Source organism: Micropterus dolomieu, linkage group LG07 (genome assembly GCF_021292245.1).
Source record: "Micropterus dolomieu isolate WLL.071019.BEF.003 ecotype Adirondacks linkage group LG07, ASM2129224v1, whole genome shotgun sequence".
Classification (NCBI taxonomy): domain Eukaryota; kingdom Metazoa; phylum Chordata; class Actinopteri; order Centrarchiformes; family Centrarchidae; genus Micropterus; species Micropterus dolomieu.
Window position 1 is genome coordinate 16,667,729 of NC_060156.1, and position 17,960 is coordinate 16,685,688.

General features: G+C 41.2%; 2 long non-coding RNA genes across 2 annotated transcripts; one reads left to right on the forward strand and one right to left on the reverse strand.

The window, feature by feature from the left end:
* Positions 1 to 4,999: 4,999 nt before the first annotated feature.
* Positions 5,000 to 6,072, reverse strand: LOC123973484. The gene is made up of 2 exons (XR_006825626.1): positions 5,338 to 6,072; positions 5,000 to 5,240 (listed from the first exon to the last, which is right to left on the reverse strand). It is a non-coding gene; the product is annotated as an uncharacterized LOC123973484 (long non-coding RNA).
* LOC123973485 lies at positions 5,823 to 14,902 on the forward strand. Its single transcript, XR_006825627.1, has 4 exons — positions 5,823 to 6,082; positions 7,269 to 7,364; positions 13,972 to 14,054; positions 14,205 to 14,902. It is a non-coding gene; the product is annotated as an uncharacterized LOC123973485 (long non-coding RNA).
* Positions 14,903 to 17,960: the final 3,058 nt, after the last annotated feature.

A 17,960-nucleotide genomic window follows, 5' to 3' on the forward strand; every position in this document is an offset into this window, starting at 1 on the left:
CTACTATGGGTTAGTGGTGTGTGTTTGGATGGAAGGAGGGGTTGGCATGACATGTTTGTAATTAAATGTTATATATGTGAGCAGTAAAGATGGAGCGAGTCAGAAAGAGAACAGCTGGAAAGAAGGGGCGGGTTGTAGAGAAAACCAGACAAAATGATAGCCTGAAGGTAGGTTTCCTCCATTAGCCAGATTTGTCCCTGCAGCATACATAGAAGCTCGAAGGCTAATGAGAGAGCAAAATCCTAGGGAGCAAAGTGTGACATATTCTTTGTAAACCAAATCTCATCTGTCACTGTGTCTTCATTGCTCCTGATCTCCCTCTTGCTTGACTTGCTCCTAAAGTTTAATTAAAGAAACTAATGTATCTCATTAAATCGTAAAGAAGGGATAGAGAGTAAGCTGCAGACCATTTAGTCTCTCTTTAGTGTCTATATCCTCTGTTCTTTTACCACTCACCGTCAAAAGACTGATCAGGAGGAGAGGAAACCTGTAATACTTGCACTTCTGTGTGCTGAAAGAGTCAAACACAGAAGTTAATATCTGAGCATGTGAGGGAAATTGACACATGCAGTCAAGATAAAACCATGCAAATCACTATTGCAGTGAGATAATGCAAACTCAATGAACTATCTTGTCTGTCAATGTCTACATGTCAGCTGGTGTGTGAATGCATGTGTGAGTGGCTATGTGTGCATGTGATGAAGTGTGTGTTTGTGTCAGGGTGGTTGGTTGGGCAATAGTAGATAGCTCCATACGAGCAGCGTAAAGTAGCCAGTTGCCCCAGGGACTCATCAGCCTTATGGACAGAGACCTGCAGTAGCTCCACAGGAAATGGCATACTTCCGGAAAGCTGTCTTGGACACGGTCACTACATTAGTTGCAGCGTGTGTGTGTGTGTGTGTGTGTGTGTGTGTGTGTGTGTGTGTGTGTGTGTGTGTGCTTTTAAAAGCTATGTGGCCATTTGTGGATGTCCCCCACAACAATTGGTCATCAGTTGGTTTGTGTGTCAAGCCTCGGCAAATGTGCAACAAATATTTTCTTCATAATTGCGTGCACAAGGTAGGATGCGTGCATTAGATTAAACACATGCAAACCTACGTATATTTTCCTTATTTCAGATGAATTAATTAAAAATTACATTACTGTTGTAATCTCCATGAGGGGAGTCCTTAGACTGCTACATACTTTGTGATAACCACAATATTGCAGGTTCACTACATGTAACAGTGTGCGAGATTGGTTAAGTTGGGAGACGTGTAAATATAAAGAAAGAAAATGTAAGCAGAGACAACATTTCTTACACTGGCTCTGTTTTGGTTGTCAAAGCTCTAAATCAGCCGCTGCGAGATGTGTTTCAGAGTGAGATAGGGCAGCTGTTGTGGATTGACCATGTTTCTCTTACGGTGATTTTTGTAGCCTAAAATCACAATGTAAAGAAGGTTTTTGCCTTTGTTGCCTGTTAATGGTGTCGATGTTCTGAGGGTAGCCTTTTTGGTATGTTTTTGAGATCTTCATGGATCAGGTTGTAGAAAGGCCTTTTCCCAAGAAACACTGCTGTGGACGGGAAGTTAGTTAATGTTCTCAGCATTTAATTTACTTAACCTTTTAAAGTAATGGCTGAAATCCACATAGGCAACACGACAAAAGGTGCCTCACGCAGAATGAAAAGTGTTTCTTCTCTGATCACAAGACGAATATCTGGATTTCGTCAAACTTGGTGAAGTGTGCCTGCAGATGTCGTCTGGTGCTGCATGGATTCATTTATAATCCAGTTCCCATTTTTTTCCCACAGATCCAACAAACAGGAATGCAAACATTTCTGCATACAGGAATGTTTTCACCATATTTGTATATCTACTGCTTGGGAGAGATGACAGGTTCATGGGAGAGAGAATGCATCCCCTGTGTGTGTGTGTGTGTGTGTGTGTGTGTGTATGTCACAGATCCTTCAAATAGCACTTCCCATGTGGATGAATTTCAACCATGGTCAATGACTATCAACAGCTTATCTCTCTCTCTCTCTCTCTCCCTCACACACACATACTGTACACATGGAGCTCCTGAACACACTTGTGTCATCTTTTCAGTGTTGCATTGTGTGCCAGCAAAGGTGCTGTAAACAAGGGCTAACTTCCTCTTTCCAGTGAAATCTGAGAATGCAGAAACAGTTTCTTCCCCGGTCACTTTTACACACGCACATACAATCACACAAACAAACACACTGTATGCATATTGTACTGAGCCTCCATCAGTCTCTGTATAATTATACTGTACACTATATGCTAATATTTGTACAAAGCCTGGCTATATCCAAACAAACTGAGTCAACAAAGTCTGCATTAAAAGAAGGAAAGGACTATATGAATATTTGAAAGAGCATGGAAAGACAAAGGTGGAAGGATTAACTCTTTAAGGACTAACTCTTCTGTTGTCTGCAAGTTCCCAGATCCAAAAGCTAATTCTTGAGAAATGAGTCACTATAGAAGTCCCACTTGGGTCTGACCTAACATGTATTTTAGAGGAATGTGTGTGTGTGAGTGCCTGTTGCTTACTTGCATGTATTAGTGTATGGATATGTGTGCGTGTTTGTCAGTATATGCATGTGTGTTTGGTCAGCCTGTTCAGCAGACATTCCCAGCTGTTTTCCAGGTAGTGTTCTCACGCTTCTTGTGCATCTCCTGTTTCTCACGCTGGCCGCTTTGACTGTAATCCCTACTAAAAGTTATACACACACACACACACACACACACACACACTGCCCCGCCTCTTTACCTTGCCACCAGGTGAACAAAATCCCACTTCACACACTCATTTAGACACCCCTTCCTGTTTCTGATGATAGAGAGGCAGCCACAACAAAGACCGGACAAGCAAAAATAAGACACACACACACACACACACACACACACAAACATTGGAAGAGGGAATGGTACAAGTAAGAGGTAAAGAGGGAGAAACAGGAAGAAGCAGGTAAGAGAGATGGAAAGACAAAGACAGAGAGAAAAGGGAGAGGTGGAGATCAGATGTGGGAATGCGCGGGATCTAACAGGATGAGCTCATGCGCTCTTCTGGCCCCGTCCACCGTGCGTGACTCATACTCGTGTGTTTACAGCTGCAGGTCAGCTCAGGGTGTGTCCTTATTAGACTGCTGGGGAACATGTTTCCTCAAGCACAGGTAGAGCTATTCATCACACCAGTGTTTCAACACTTCCTTATTACCACGCTGCTTGGTCTAATCAAAGTGACTTTGAGCAACAGAAGGAAAGGCTTTAAAAAAAGAGACTTACATTTAGAACATACATTTAGAAAACAGTAGCCTCACAGAGTGCCTGACATAGTGGTCCCTTGAAAGTAACCACATCCCCTCTTAGAGCACAGTATAAGGGAGATTTTTTAGGAGCAGGTCTTCTGTTCCCCTCCCTCCTTTTGCCTCAGAGTGATGGATGTGGTTGGTGGAGATGGCACACGACCTGCAGACAGCTATCAGCTCCTTAGAAGGGAACATAATCTGCTTCTTTGGCTGCTGAGTTTCAATGAGCTGCATGTGTATATTTCATTGTGTGATCATGTCTGTAAGTGTTCAAGGTGGTGACAATAACAGAAAGGTTTGGGTCTTAGAAAATGAGTTGAAGCTCTGGAAAACTCACAGCTTCCATATGACCAGTGTTGAACTCACTGGCAAATAAGGATGCATTACTTTTATTGGTTCAGTGTAGGGTTTCCTGCTTTGAAAAAACTTTGTATGTTGAAACATGCAAGCCAAGTTTCTTATAACTAGTAAAAAAAAAAAAAAAAATGAGTTCAGTCTGTCATGGATTTCCTAACCTGCCAACAATTCACTCTCTCAGCACAAGGTCAGCCTTGGTGAAATTCCAGTTGACAGACATTGTGCTAAATACCAGCTTTTAAAAGCCTCTTCAGCATCTAATTCTGAAATTATGTCAGTCTTGATTGATTGCTTGTTATCTTTAGTTTTCTATAATGCAGAGAACAAAAGGTCAAATCAGCGTGTAAACACCATGATTAGGTCTTACTCAAGATTAATTCTAGTTCTGTTTTCTGTCCAGGATAGCGCACAGGACATTGCTCATTACCCAGCTGGGTGGCACATGCTGTCAGTGGGGGGTACCCAGTGTCCAGTTGGGTCAAACTCAAACTCATATGGAGAAACAGTTTTAGCATTTTAAACTCACTAACATGCCAGCATTCTTTATAAAAGTGTGTATATTGTAACTTCAATGCACGCAAATCTGACTGGAGGGAACAGAAATTGAGCATAGCGTTGGTTCAGGCTCACAATCCTAGCTACATCAGCTAATAGCAGTTGATCTCAGTGCCAACCCCCATCAGCTGATGGCTCAGTTGATTCTGTGCATTCAGTTGGTGAGTACAGAAAAGTAATTAACTCACCAAACTGACATCACCCAGGTCAAAAAGAAGTGCTCTTAAAGGCACTGAAAATATACTTGAAATTCACATAGTATGCTTATAGTACATTCATACTTTGAACATGCTTACTACAAGTATATTAAAGATATATTCTCCTGAGCTTTAACATACTTCTCAAAAGTATACTTTGAATAAATTGGTAATAAATATATACTTAATTGAACTTGTAATAAATATGAATAAATAAAAGTATATTGTTTTACAACATTTTAGTCTATTTATTCAAAACATATTTAACTCTTAGTAAATACTCTTTTGGTGTAGTTTGTGGAAGTACATTGTTAAACAATTACACTTTTAGTGGGTTAAAAATATATTTATGCCAAACATGCTTCATTGTGTAGGCTACTGCAAAATATTGTAATTATTTATGTATGGTAATGGCCACATGTTTCAGCCTGATTTCCAGAAGTATGATTTTTAAAACATTTTAACACTAAAATATTTCTTTCCTCTTCTTTTTTTTAATCCGGTAAATAGCTAGTTGATATTAGAGACCTCTGTTAGAAGGGTGGGTTGGTGTGGGGAAATAGTGGACCCAAATGCAATGTTTGGTTTAAGCAAGTTTTATTGAGAAAAGGGGGGTTAGGGACTGGAGTCGAGGGAGAAGAGATTGCCGGGGAAACGCAGGCACAGGGAACCGAGGAGACTAGGACCAGAGCTGGGGAGCATTGGGGCCGAGGAAGCGGGGAGGCAAGGAAGGACTGGGAGGACGCCGTGAGGGAAGTCCGAGGAGGAGGGGACCGCAGGTAGAGCCCAGCCGACTGGACGGAGGACGAGGGTGAATGAACCTGGGAGGAAAGCAGACAGAAAGACAGGGTTAGTGCGAGGAATAACCAGGAGCTGGAAAACAAAGGTTATTTAAACCTGAGCTTGAGAGGTTGGCACCAGGTTGGGAGCAACGACGATCAAGCAAGAATGGTGTGGAGAGCTGGGGTTGAAATACATGCAGGGATGAGGTTGACTACTGGCAGGTGTGGCAGGCTGATGAGGTGCAGGTGCGGGTCATTGGCTGGGCTCAGGAGCAGAGGGAGAGAGAGCACACACAGGGAGGCAGGCAGAGAACAGAGAAAACCAAGGAAAAATCAGAATAACTGAAGAAAAGGAGAGAAAACCATAACAACCTCTTTCATAAGGGTAACCTGGCCTAGAAGGAAGCAGCACATGTTCTTAACTTAACAAACAACAACATATAGAAATAAGCATACTTTAAATCATAATACAGTTATACTTGTTTCTGTTTGTAAAAAGTAAACGCATGTGAACAGAGGGCCGAAGTGTGCCCTCCCACCCAGTCCACTAGCACAGTGCATTCAGTTGGACCAATCAGAATCAAGCTTTTCAAATCGACCACCCAATCACGCAGCGTGAAAGTCAGCTTCACGAAAGTTAACGTGTTTACTGTCGTTGAGAGAGGGAAGCTATGTTTGACCAGAAATCATTTTTTTCCTCAGGTTTCATTTGTTTTACTTTACGGTGGACACCACAGACATAATAAGAAAAGAACACAGAAGAGAAGAATATCCAGTCAGCTCCCTGCAGAAGTTAAATGTGAAAAGAGCTAAAGAGGCGTGCCTGGCAAGTACAAGCAGGAGAGGACAGACGCAGATACCGGCAAAAATCGTCTTTCTTGGTAAGTTTATTATTGTTAGCAAGACAACACAATTGTGTAAGTTAACTAAAGTTGAGCTCACTCTGGGTTAGGAAATATTTTCCTTGGTGGATGTGCTGGTGTGCATTAGCTAATGCTAGCACGTGGATTAATATATTTGTTAGCTAACGTTAGTTAGCATTTTAATAGCTTCATAATCGAGACAGCAACTTTCGTCTGCCTTAAACAGTGTTGGGAGTAACGCGTTACAAAAGAAACGCAATTAACGTTACAGTAATGTATTGCTTTCTGCTGTAAGGCAGTTTTTAATGTTACTAAAATTTCGGTAACAGTCAACAATCTCAGTAACCCTGTTGCTGGAATTTTATGCATGAGATTTTAATAACAAGGCAGGCCTGTGCATGTGTGTGTATGAGCCTTCAATTCTGCTTTTGCACTGTTAAAATGACCAGTGAGGTCTTTATCAGAGTAATAAATGCAACTAATATGTTGCTGTCTGTGTGCTAAAGGTTCACATTTTTATATTCTACCTTAATACTCACATTTCCATGTTTACAGTAAGTTATTGGTCACTGTAATCATTATTCCTGCCCATATAGTCTGTAAAGACATCACACAGTTGTCATTTTTGTATAAATTAATTCTAAAGTTTAGCTGAAGCTACTATGAATCATCAGCTAAGCATCTGTGTTAGACTATTCAATAGTGGATATCTTCTTCTTTATTTATTTTTTTTAGAGATTTTTCTTCTCTGCAACCATGGAGGGGGAATTATTACAGTGACCAATAACTCAGTTGTAACAGCAATGTTAAAGTGTACACGGGTATGTGAGAATTGTTTTAAGACACACTTGAAATAATGTTTTTATGTACTGCAATGCGTCACTACACGATATAATAGCTTGTGATGTTATGTAAAATACTGCTCAACTTTATGTCCATTTGTATGGTCATAGATCCTGTATTCAACTTTTAAAAGTTGAACCTACCCTTTGCCAACTTTAACCAAATTAATGCTAAACCCAGAGTTGGAACTTCCTGCCTTAGCTCAAGAAAATTAAATAAAGAATAATAATAAAGATTAGCTATAAGAACAGAATTACAGTGTTTATAATGCTACGCAAATGAAGAACTAAACTAGGTGGAAGTACTGGCCTAACTGAATATTTATTATATCTCATTTGCAACTGCATTTCTTTTCTTTTAGAACGTCCTGGGATCATCGCCTCACTCAAAGATGGCTTAGAGGCCAGGAAAATCTCAAAGGACCAGCTGGACCCTCACAAGCTCAGTGTGCTCATGGGTATGTCTGGCTCCTGCACACGAACATTGTTCGTACTCTCAATACATGTCAACGGGGTCAGACTAAATAAATATTCTTGTGAAAAAATAATTTTATTTAAAATATTGTTATACATTAAGTAATTGGCTACTTTTGTACTTCACAAATTGACTGCTAATAATAATTTAATAATAACCATATACAGCTCCTTGGCTGAATGCACAGTAGTGTTTATGTAATGTTTATGATTATGTTGTAATGGAAGAACTGAGTATTTACTGGGACAGGTCCCTTGTGGAAAACCATTTGACCTCAGTGTTTCCCACACATAGGCTTTACTTGGGCGGGCTGCCCAGGTAGATTAACAGCCGCCCATGTAAATTTGGCGACCCATTTTAATTGCAGTGCTGCACAGCGCATATTCGCTCCCTTCACTCGGTCGCTCCCTCTCTCTCTCCTGCATGCAAACAACCCGTCTGTGAATTGAATGGTTGGTATCATGAACACCACTGCACACTTTATAAAAGTCGGCTGACTTTAGCCGATTTGATAGGCTAGTCTAACGTGAGATGCAGGCGACTGTGGGGGTGGGGTATTAAAACAGCGCCGTCAGACACAATCTACCTCCGGTAGACTGCGTGAGCTTACTTTGAGCTTAGAACAATGATCAGGCAAAAGGTGGTTACAACTTTGTGCAGCCAGAGAAAAACAACCGCATGCGCCAGACTCTGCGCCTGCTACCGCCTTGCTCCCGCGAGGTAATGTTATGTCATGGTGACGTTTTGTAGCGCCAGGTGTTGTGACAAATTCTGCCTGCCTGCCGAGAATTAGATGTACCTTCGCGTGTGGTCACGCCCTTTTATGCTGAGAAAAGAGGTGGACGCAAATCTCGGCAGGTAAATTAGCCTACATCATCTGTTCTGCCTAATTATGCATCCACCTGTCTAGGACCTTTTAAGACTCTTTGCTGTGCTCATTGATTAACTCATTACATATTTATTGCTAAATCTCAAGGAATGCTGCTTCTACTAACTGTAGCTAATAAAATATCAACAGCTCTAAACTACTCTAAACGTTCATGAAATATTTCGAATCATTTACCCCACAAAGAAAATTATAACTTTTAAAAACAGTATTTGGAAGTGCATGTAATTCTCGGCAGGCAAGCAAAATTCGGCATATCACCTGCTGAAGTTGCCCCCTCCCGCGCCACATTTACGCTGTCATTCTGTGGGAAACACTGCACCTGAACCTAAACAGTCCCCCATGGGTTTAATTAATGATGGGATGTGTATAGTGTACTTTTCAGTAATACTGATCATATGTCATCATTTTACTGGTTTTATTTTTATTTGAAGGTATTTTGGGCAAGATGTGATACATGCTGCTGTACCTTTTAATGTACAGGAATTTATTTTTGTAATGTACACAAAATGAAAGTTATTTTTTTTTAGTTGTCTGTATGTATGTTGTGAAATACTTTTTTTTACTGGTTTTTATCATTATGCTAAAAGGGAATTTTGCAAGATATTTTTAATGCATTAATAATGCATTATTCTCATACTGAATGGTTTCATAAAGCAGCTTCCCAAGCCCTTGGAGTATACTAGTAATAAATTACTAATATGCTAAAATGCTAATAAAAATGTTCAGGGATCACATTTAAAATATATTTAAACTGTTCTATAAGTATAGCACAAAAGGGTATTTTAAGTTAATTTTAAAAAAGTATATTTAAATTACAATAAAGGTACTTAAAATAGGTCCATTTTAACACAACTAAGTATATTAAAATATATTGCAATTATCTTAAAGTTGACTAAGTATTTCTAAAATGGCACTTAACATACTTTAAGTTGTTCCAAAATAACACATTTAATATACACTTAGTATAGTACAATAAAAATATGATCATCCATCTTTTACTTGGGCAGTAATTACATACATTGCAATATCTCATAACCCATGCCACCATAACTATTGTTCATACCAATAGCTCAAGTGCCAACATTAACAGTAGCCATTACAAGCAATTGGTCATACTAGATCAAGCAAGGCTGTAGTGGCAAAATTCCTCAGTGTATTAAGTTGAGCAAGAGTGTGTTTCATAGCTTATGAATTTAACTTTTCATTTGTGAGAGAAAGAATGTGTTGTTTCTTTGTTCAAAAGTTACATAACTGTAAAACCTGTCAGGAAAAAAACTCTCTGTAGAACCATCAGAGACGCAAAAACCCCATTTATGGTTTTACCATTTCAATGCCATAACAAATACTCCACAGGACCTCTAATGAGTCTCCTGCCTCTACATGCAGATGTTTAGTGTTCTTCAAATTACAGTTAAGAGTCTGGTAATGTTCACACTGTCAAACAGTGGAGGAAGCAACAGTGGAGTAATTGTCGTCTAAAGTTTGACAACCCAGCCTGAGAGTGCTGTAATGTCTTTGTTGTTGGTATTAATGTTAAATCCCTGCCCCTGTAACAGTTAGGCATTCATCAGCCAAACGTGTGTGACAATCGTACAGGGCAGGACCTTTTGGGAAGAACAAACGACGGCAATTACAACAAATGTGGAATAGTATTTACTAGGGCTGGGCACTTGACGCGTTATTATCATGTTAACGCATTAATTAATTAATGGCAACAATTATTTTAATTGCAAGTTAACGCAGTTTAAAAAAAAAAATCATTATTTTGAAAGTCCATTGCTCACTGGCTCTGAATACAAATACAGTCAAACCATGGGTCACAGGAGGGGTGGCATATTGATGAGCCTGCAAATCACCCACCCAAACAAGCAGCGGAAGGAGGCTGGATGCAGCGTGTGGGAGAAGTAACACAGTAAGAAAGTAAGTAAGACAGCCCTCCGCAAGTAAACGGCAGGCAGTCTGAGTCTCAAACTGTATTCCATAAAAATCTGAAAATGATTTATTTCTAATGAGCCTTTAAACATGAAATGAATGTTTACATAGTTACCTCCTAGTGATCGTCTTTATAATCTTGACCACTCTTCTCTCCATTCACCACTCTCGTCACCTTACCAGTCCCTTAAATGCATTTGTCATCTTAACTGATGTTGTGGAGACTTGTTTTGCTGTGTTTTCTGTTGTACCTAATGATGTTGTTGTGATTGGTTTCTTATTGTTGCTTGGTTATCTGTTTGATCCTGCTATCTGACCCTGTCTTGACTAGGTCTCACTTGTAAAAGAGGTTTTAACCTCAATGTGACTTTCCTAGTTAAATAAAGATTAAGAAGAAGAAGACCGCAAATGTTGCTGTTCCTTTAATCTCTGTGCCGCCTCTATCTCCCTTTTTCTTTATCTCTGATAATGTTCTGAATTCTCTGTGGTCACACTTTGTCTATACATGACGCACAGAGGTGCGCAGACATGCATTTTTTCTATGCTACGCTCAGACAATGTCCTCCAGTCGCCTATACCACATTGACTCCATGCTCTTTGCGCATGTTTCTATATTTGAGAGCGATGGATGGATAGGAAGAGAGAGAACATGAATGAGAGCTGAAGAACAATGCCACCATTGTTTACGGTTACATTTTGAGTTAAAACACCTCTGGTCACAAAAGACATACTCAGCCTGTGAGTTCGAATCCTACATGAGGTCATTTGTGTGTATATGTGAGAGAGAGTCCTATACAAAAATACACAAGAAAGTGGTAAACAGGATAGGTGGATAGGCACGGTAAGCAGAGCTTGTGAAGAGCGGGAGGAGAAGTGAGGGGGGAAGGGAGTCTCATTTGGGACATATTATTATAGGAATGATGGAGGCTGGTAGTGGTGAAGGGAAGATTAATAAATTATTAGGGAAACGCATGGTTGAGCAACACAAGGCTTCTTTTCAAGGAAAAGTAAGAAAAACAAGCAGAAAAAACAAAGCGCAGACACATTCATAAACCAGGCGTAGATTGATTTCCCCACTAGACTATTCATTTCATTGACAACAATAACAAAATGGCATTTGAGATACAATAGATTTCCTTGTTTTGCTTCTCTTGTATCAGTGTAATGAAAGCTGTTTTCCATCATTGAGATCACACAGCAGGTTTACTGGGCGCTCCAAAGACACTGACACTGTCTGGAAGTGGGCCATCAGTATCCTTCAATCACCCTAATGTGGAGGGCTGTGTGGCTGACAGCCATCTATAGCTGGGTGATACCCCCCCAACCGAAGTGCTAATAAACAAACACACAGCCTCCCCCAGAGTCCCCCAGGTGGTCTCACTCAACACATTGAATGGAGCATCACTCAATGATGGATCAAAAGAAAGACTGTCCACCCATCGCTCATCTTCTCTTCCCGCGTCCTCCCAGCTATCCTCTCCTCCGCTCCTGTTCTCTCCCACTCTTTGATCCGCTTTTTCTTGCTTAACCCCCCTCTCATCCATCTTGGGTGTTCCTGTGCTGCTCTGAGCTCCAGACAGGCCAAGCGGCTCTAGACCTCATCCCTCACTCGCCTTTCCCTGCTGGGACAAATAGGTCCCTGAGCGCCCCTGGTAAAGGATGAGCCTGTTACATACAACCACCCTCACCCTCCACCCCCGCTAATTTCTGTGTCTTGTTCTGTCATGCATGTACTCTCACATTCAGATAAATCAAACTCAGCTCAGGTTTTCTATATAAATTCATTATATACAATCCACCACTAAGTGATTTGTTAGAGCGAGTTGTCTCTATACCCACAAAAGTTATCCATGCTTGGTAAGTAATGTTTTCCTTCAGCAATACACACAGTTCATAATTATTTCAACCATGAGTCTATTTGCTGTTTACTTTACAAAGCGGGATATGTCAAACATGTATGACCCTGTGTGTCTCAAATTATATCACATTAAACTTAAAGCTTGTAACAATCTTTGAAGAAACATATTGTGGAATGTGATTACAACTGGCAAATTGGTGTTCATGGCCTCATCATCCCAGAGAGCACCAGGCAGGATACTGAAAAAGGTTAGCCTGCACAGCAACGTTACGGTGCACAGGTATTAGACCGTAACTGTAGCTCAGTACTAACCTGTTGAGGGCCCTGATATACCAAACTGACTTGAAAGAACATCACCTGACTCCACATCACCTCATGGTGATCACCTCAGCCCAAAGTCCATTAATTCCTACTCAAGATGTCAAAAGTGTCATGAATATATACTGTATTTTTTAAAAAGCCCACAGCAGACTGCTTGCATGCATGTGAAGAAATAACTAGAAAGAGTTTGTACTAGCCAACCATTTTCACACCACAGAGGAACTGACAAGAGTGTTTTGTCACTTTGTAAATACAAATTCTGTCTGATAAGTTGATGCTGTAAAGGTTTGCATTTCTTTATTTTCCCCTGGCATTTTCAGCCTGTGAGGAAGACACTAAAAAAGACACTAAATTGGTAAATCAATGTTTCACAACAGATCAGCCAATCATAGAGCTCTTTCTCACCACCTATTCAACATGCTGAATCGGCAGCTAAAGAGAGCTTACTACAGCCAACAGGACTGGACACACCAAAAAAACTAAAAGCAGTGGTTGGCCACAAAAGACAACCCTTGTCTCACACCCGAAGGGTGGACTGGGAGGAGTAGTGTGTGTTACAGCCACCCCCTTCCTCCGCACCTTTCTGACATCGGAATAGAAGAGGCTGCATTCAACAATTTTAGTAGCTTTCCGAACCTGACAAGTTGACATTCCATACAATGATTGGGCATGTTTGCAGAGGTAAGAGAGTAAGCAGGGTCTGAACTTCTCTCTCTTCGTATGTACAAAGTGCAACACCATCAATGCCCTCGAGGAAAGGTTGTCTGAGAGAGTACGCTATTGCCCCCATATTTCAGCGATTAACTCATCTCTGTCCTCGCTGTGCCAGCAGGCTATTTGCTCCGCCCTTGAGCGTGGCGGTTCCAGATAACTGCCATGCAGGGCCTGGTGAAGTAAAAGTACATTAAAAGTGTACATTAAAAAAGAGAGCGACTGGTAGCAGCACAGTTTAGATTAGCAGGGCCAATAACGGGCAGGCTGTTATGCAAGTGTTGGCCTGGCCTGAGAACAGAGCATCATAACAGCTGTAATGAAAACCAGAGACAGAGTGAGAGACTCAGAGAGAGAGAGAGAGTAGGCCAGTGAAAAGCAGCAAAGCTCCCATCACAAATCCAACCACACTGAGGAGAATTAACTACCTCCCCGGTTTACCATTAACAGTAATGGGCTGTTTTTCTGCAAGTACTTTTGGCTAGGGCCACTTTCCTCTTTTATATCGTTTTTTCCTTCTACTTCTCTTTAAGTCCCTGCTTGACTCTGTCCTCTCTCCTGTCTTTCTGTACGTCTCTCTCTGTCTCTCTTCTTTTTCGTCGAGCATGATAGGTTTTTCTCCCTCCGAGTGCTAGCAGAGCAACAACACATTCCTGTCCGCATTCCAGCCTCAGGAAAAACAGTGTCCGGAACATAATAAAAGGCCAAGCATGTCATTTGTTTTTAAACCCACTTGCTCGCTGGAACAAAGCTGCGCTGAGGGCAGGATTGGGCAAATGTGTTTGTGAATAAGAGAAAGAGACATTGAGAGCGATGTGTTTGTGTTGACATGAATCTGTGTGCATGTGTGTTTTCTGTTTTTCTCTGTGGTGATGACAGCATGATGAGCTTACCCCTGCGCCACCAACGACATACCACACGGCATCTGCCTAGTGACCTAAAATACAAATGTGTGAAAAAAGGTGTGTGTGGGGGGGAGCATGGCATCCAAACTCTGATCATATCTCTAGTTGTAGAAGCCTGTCAGCACATTATGTTTTCGTTTATACCATTACTCTCCTCTGCCTCTGGTTAGTTATTGACACCCGTCTCATTTCTCTTGTGCAATCCAGGTCACAGGAAAATCCCCAGGTCACTGTGACCTTGTTTTGGCTACCTGCACGCTCAGGTATCTGCTGTTCAAACAAACGCAATGGACAATGGCACGCAAAGACGGATAGACACACACACATATTTGGCTGTACACACAATCAGCTATCATCGGACCGCTGATAAGATGAGTGTTGGACATTTTGACGCTATGCAAGTCTCAGTCTCTCTACCAGTGGTGGCAGGTTGAAGGTCAGGCCAGTTTTAAATTGAGTGTTTTCGCCATGGTGTATCCTTGGTCAGAGAGCCTCTTGACCTCCACATCCTGTGTGGAACAATATCACTTTCACTGCTCATCCTTTAAGCCAGCCATCACTCTCCAAGCATGACTGTGACTGATTTCTGTGGGAAAAGCCTCCATGTTGACATTTGCCAGCATTCACCCCTATTTTTGTCTTTTAATCCCCCCCCAACTCTCAATTTGTAAATAAATGTCTCGAGGTCAACCGATAGCACTGCTGACCTCTTCTTGTCCTCCTCTACGTCTATTGCTCCCCCCACCACCGGTCCCATCAGCTCCTCAGGAAGCTAATAATCTCCTTCCTGTATTTGACACAGGATGTGGTGGCCAGCGGAGCCCATGTGTTAAAGGGGTGCATGTTTGTTTACATGTATGCACAAGCCCATGCACTTGTGCAGTCACAGACACAAAGCAGGAAAAACAGACCAACAGAAAAAGCTAATTAAATAAAGAGAAACTGGTAACCTAAACGGACAATGTTCATGTGTGGGAAATGGGAACTTGCCCCAGCTGTTTAGAAAATGATTGAACCTTTTTCAAAAATGACATTATGTATTTGTGACCAGGGATGCAAAGAGTGCTTGAATATTTTATTCAAGTAAAAATACTGTTACTTTAAAGAAATTTAAGTAAAATTATTTGTGCAAATATGTACTTTAACTACGTCTGTTAAAATTTACATTTTTTTAGAAGAGGAGGGGAGGCGGGGTAAAAGCTAAAAACTAAACAACACATAAAGAACATATATAGGCTACGAAATAATGTGCATTAACATGTAAACTATTCACTAACTGAACATCACCCCACAGTTTTCAAAACCAACAATATATTCGTTTCCTATAGATGGCACTTTGTAGCCCGAGTTTACAACTGATTGTAAATTATAAATATACAACTTGAAAAGAGGATTATACTCACATACAAGTGCAATAAGCATTACCATAATACATAACTTCAACATCTTGAATGAACAGTGTAAACTTCATAGTTGTTGCAGCCTTCAAACACACATTATATGAGAAAAAGAGCATGTACCGTTGTTACACGAGTCATGCTCACAATGCTACATTAGTTACTAGGCAACGCAATGGTTGTTGAGGTTCTTACCGAGAGAGAGAGAGAGAGAGAGACAGAGAGAGAGAGTTACAAAACCCTGAAAGTTTGTTGTTTTACTTGTCTAAACGGCATTCTGTGTCTCTGCACTGCAAAGCCCTCCAGAATCTGCTCTAGGTGATCGTTCATTCTCAAAGCAAACTATAACCAGTACACTCTGCCTCTCTGTCCCGCTATAACCAGTCCACTCAGTCTCTCTGTCCCTCTATAACCAGTCCACTCTGCCTTTCTGTCCCACTATAACCAGTCCACTCAGCCTCTCTGTCCCACTATAACCAGTCCTCTCAGCCTCTCTGTCCCACTTCGCTCCTCAAAGTTTCAAAACATTCTGAACTAAATGAGGCTCTGTAGTCGCTATTTGTGACAGTGATTATTGTTAAAAGTAGCAGAAAGGCCTCAAACAGCCAGCGTCACTTACCTTGCTCGCCAGGCGGTGCATTAAATCAGAGTGTTAATTAAGGTAGATGCACCCTTTTTTTCACAGGGGTACGGAAATGCTAATCTTAACCCATAACTATGTAATTCTTTATTGCGTTGCATTGTTGCAATTTTTACAAACTGCTAAGCGACTGCATATCTCACACCCCTGACACTCGGCCAGTGATCGTTTACATTTAGAGCATAAAGTTTTTCCAGAGTGTTACCTCTCTGGATATGAAGCTTTCTGGAGGCCACATACACATCTTCTTCACAGCTTTTTCTCTGCTGCTGATTTGGCTCCTTTTCGTTTGTTTCATCCTCACATGGTTTATGATGACTTATTTTGTGTGAGCTTGTTTTTTACTCTGTAACAGATGTGACTTGAAACGTAACCATGTACACTAGCTGGGATGAAAAAATACACACACAAAATGGAGTAACGTTTTTTTAAAAATATTTGATTATATCTTTTCATGTGACAACACTGAAAAAATTTGCTACAATGTAATGTAGTGAGTGTCCAGCTTGTATAATAGTGAAAATTTTCTGTCCCCTCAAAATAACACATCACAAAGCCATTAATGTCTACCGCTGGCAACAAAAGTGAGTACCCCTGAGTGAAAACGTCCAAATTGGGCCCAATTAGCCATTTTCCCTCCTTGGTGTCATGTGACTCGTTAGTGTTACAAGGTCTCAGATGTGAATGGGGAAACAGGTGTGTTAAATTTGGTGTTTTCAATCATACACTCCCTCATACTGGAAGTTCAACATGGCACCTTTTGGCAAAGAACTCTCTGAGGATCTAAAAAAAGACAGGTTCAACTCAGAACAGGCCTCGCCATGGTCGACCAAAGAAGATGAGTGCACATGCTCAGCGTCATATCGAGAGGTTGTCTTTGGGAAATACATGTATGGGTGCTGCCAGCATTGCTTCAGAGGTTGAAGGGGTGGAGGGGCAGCCTGTCAGTGCTCAGACCATACACCACACACTGCTTCAAATCGGTCTGCATGGTTGTCGTCCCAGAAGGAAGCCTCTTCTAAAGATGATAGAGAAGAGAGAGAAGAAGAAAGAGAGAAGAAAGTCTGCAAACAGTTTGCTGAAGACAAGCAGACTAAGGACATGGATTACTGGAACCATGACCTGTGGTCTGATGAGATCAAGATAAACTTATTTGGTTCAGATGGTGTCAAGCATGTGTGGCAGCAACCAGGTGAGACAAGTTTGTCTACATTCAAGCATGGTGGTGGGAGTGTCATGGTCTGGGGCTGCATGAGTGCTGTCAGCACTGGAGAGCTGCAGTTCATTGAGGGAAGCATGAATGCCAACATGTACTGTGACATACTGAAGCAGAGCATGATCCCCTCCCTTTGGACACTGGGCCACGGGGCAGTATTCCAACATGATAACGACCCCACACACACCTCTAAGATGACTGCTAAAGAAGCTGAGGGTAAAGATGATGGACTGGCCAAGCATGTCTCCAGACCTAAACCCTATTGAGCATCTGTGGGGTATGTTCAAACGGAAGGTGGAGGAGCACAAGGTCTCTGACATCCACCAGCTTCGTGATGTTGTCACAGAGGAGTAGACTAGTGTTGCTCTCACCTACTAAAGAAGGTTTGCAACAGCAGTCAGACCTGGGCCCTGACAGTAAACACAGCAAAGACTAAGATAATGATCTTTCAGAAACAATACAGAAATCAGGTTACACACAATTTCTATTTAGACACCACTAAATTACAACACACAAAAAACTACATTTACCTTGGCCTCAACATTACATACACAGGAAACCTCAACATGGCTGTGAAAGATCTGAGGGACAAAGCAAGGAGAGCTTTCTATGCAATAAAAAGAAACATTAAAATATATATTCCAATTGAAATCTGGCTTAACATTTTCCAATTTGTACTAGAACCAATAAGTAATTCTGGGGGCCAAAAC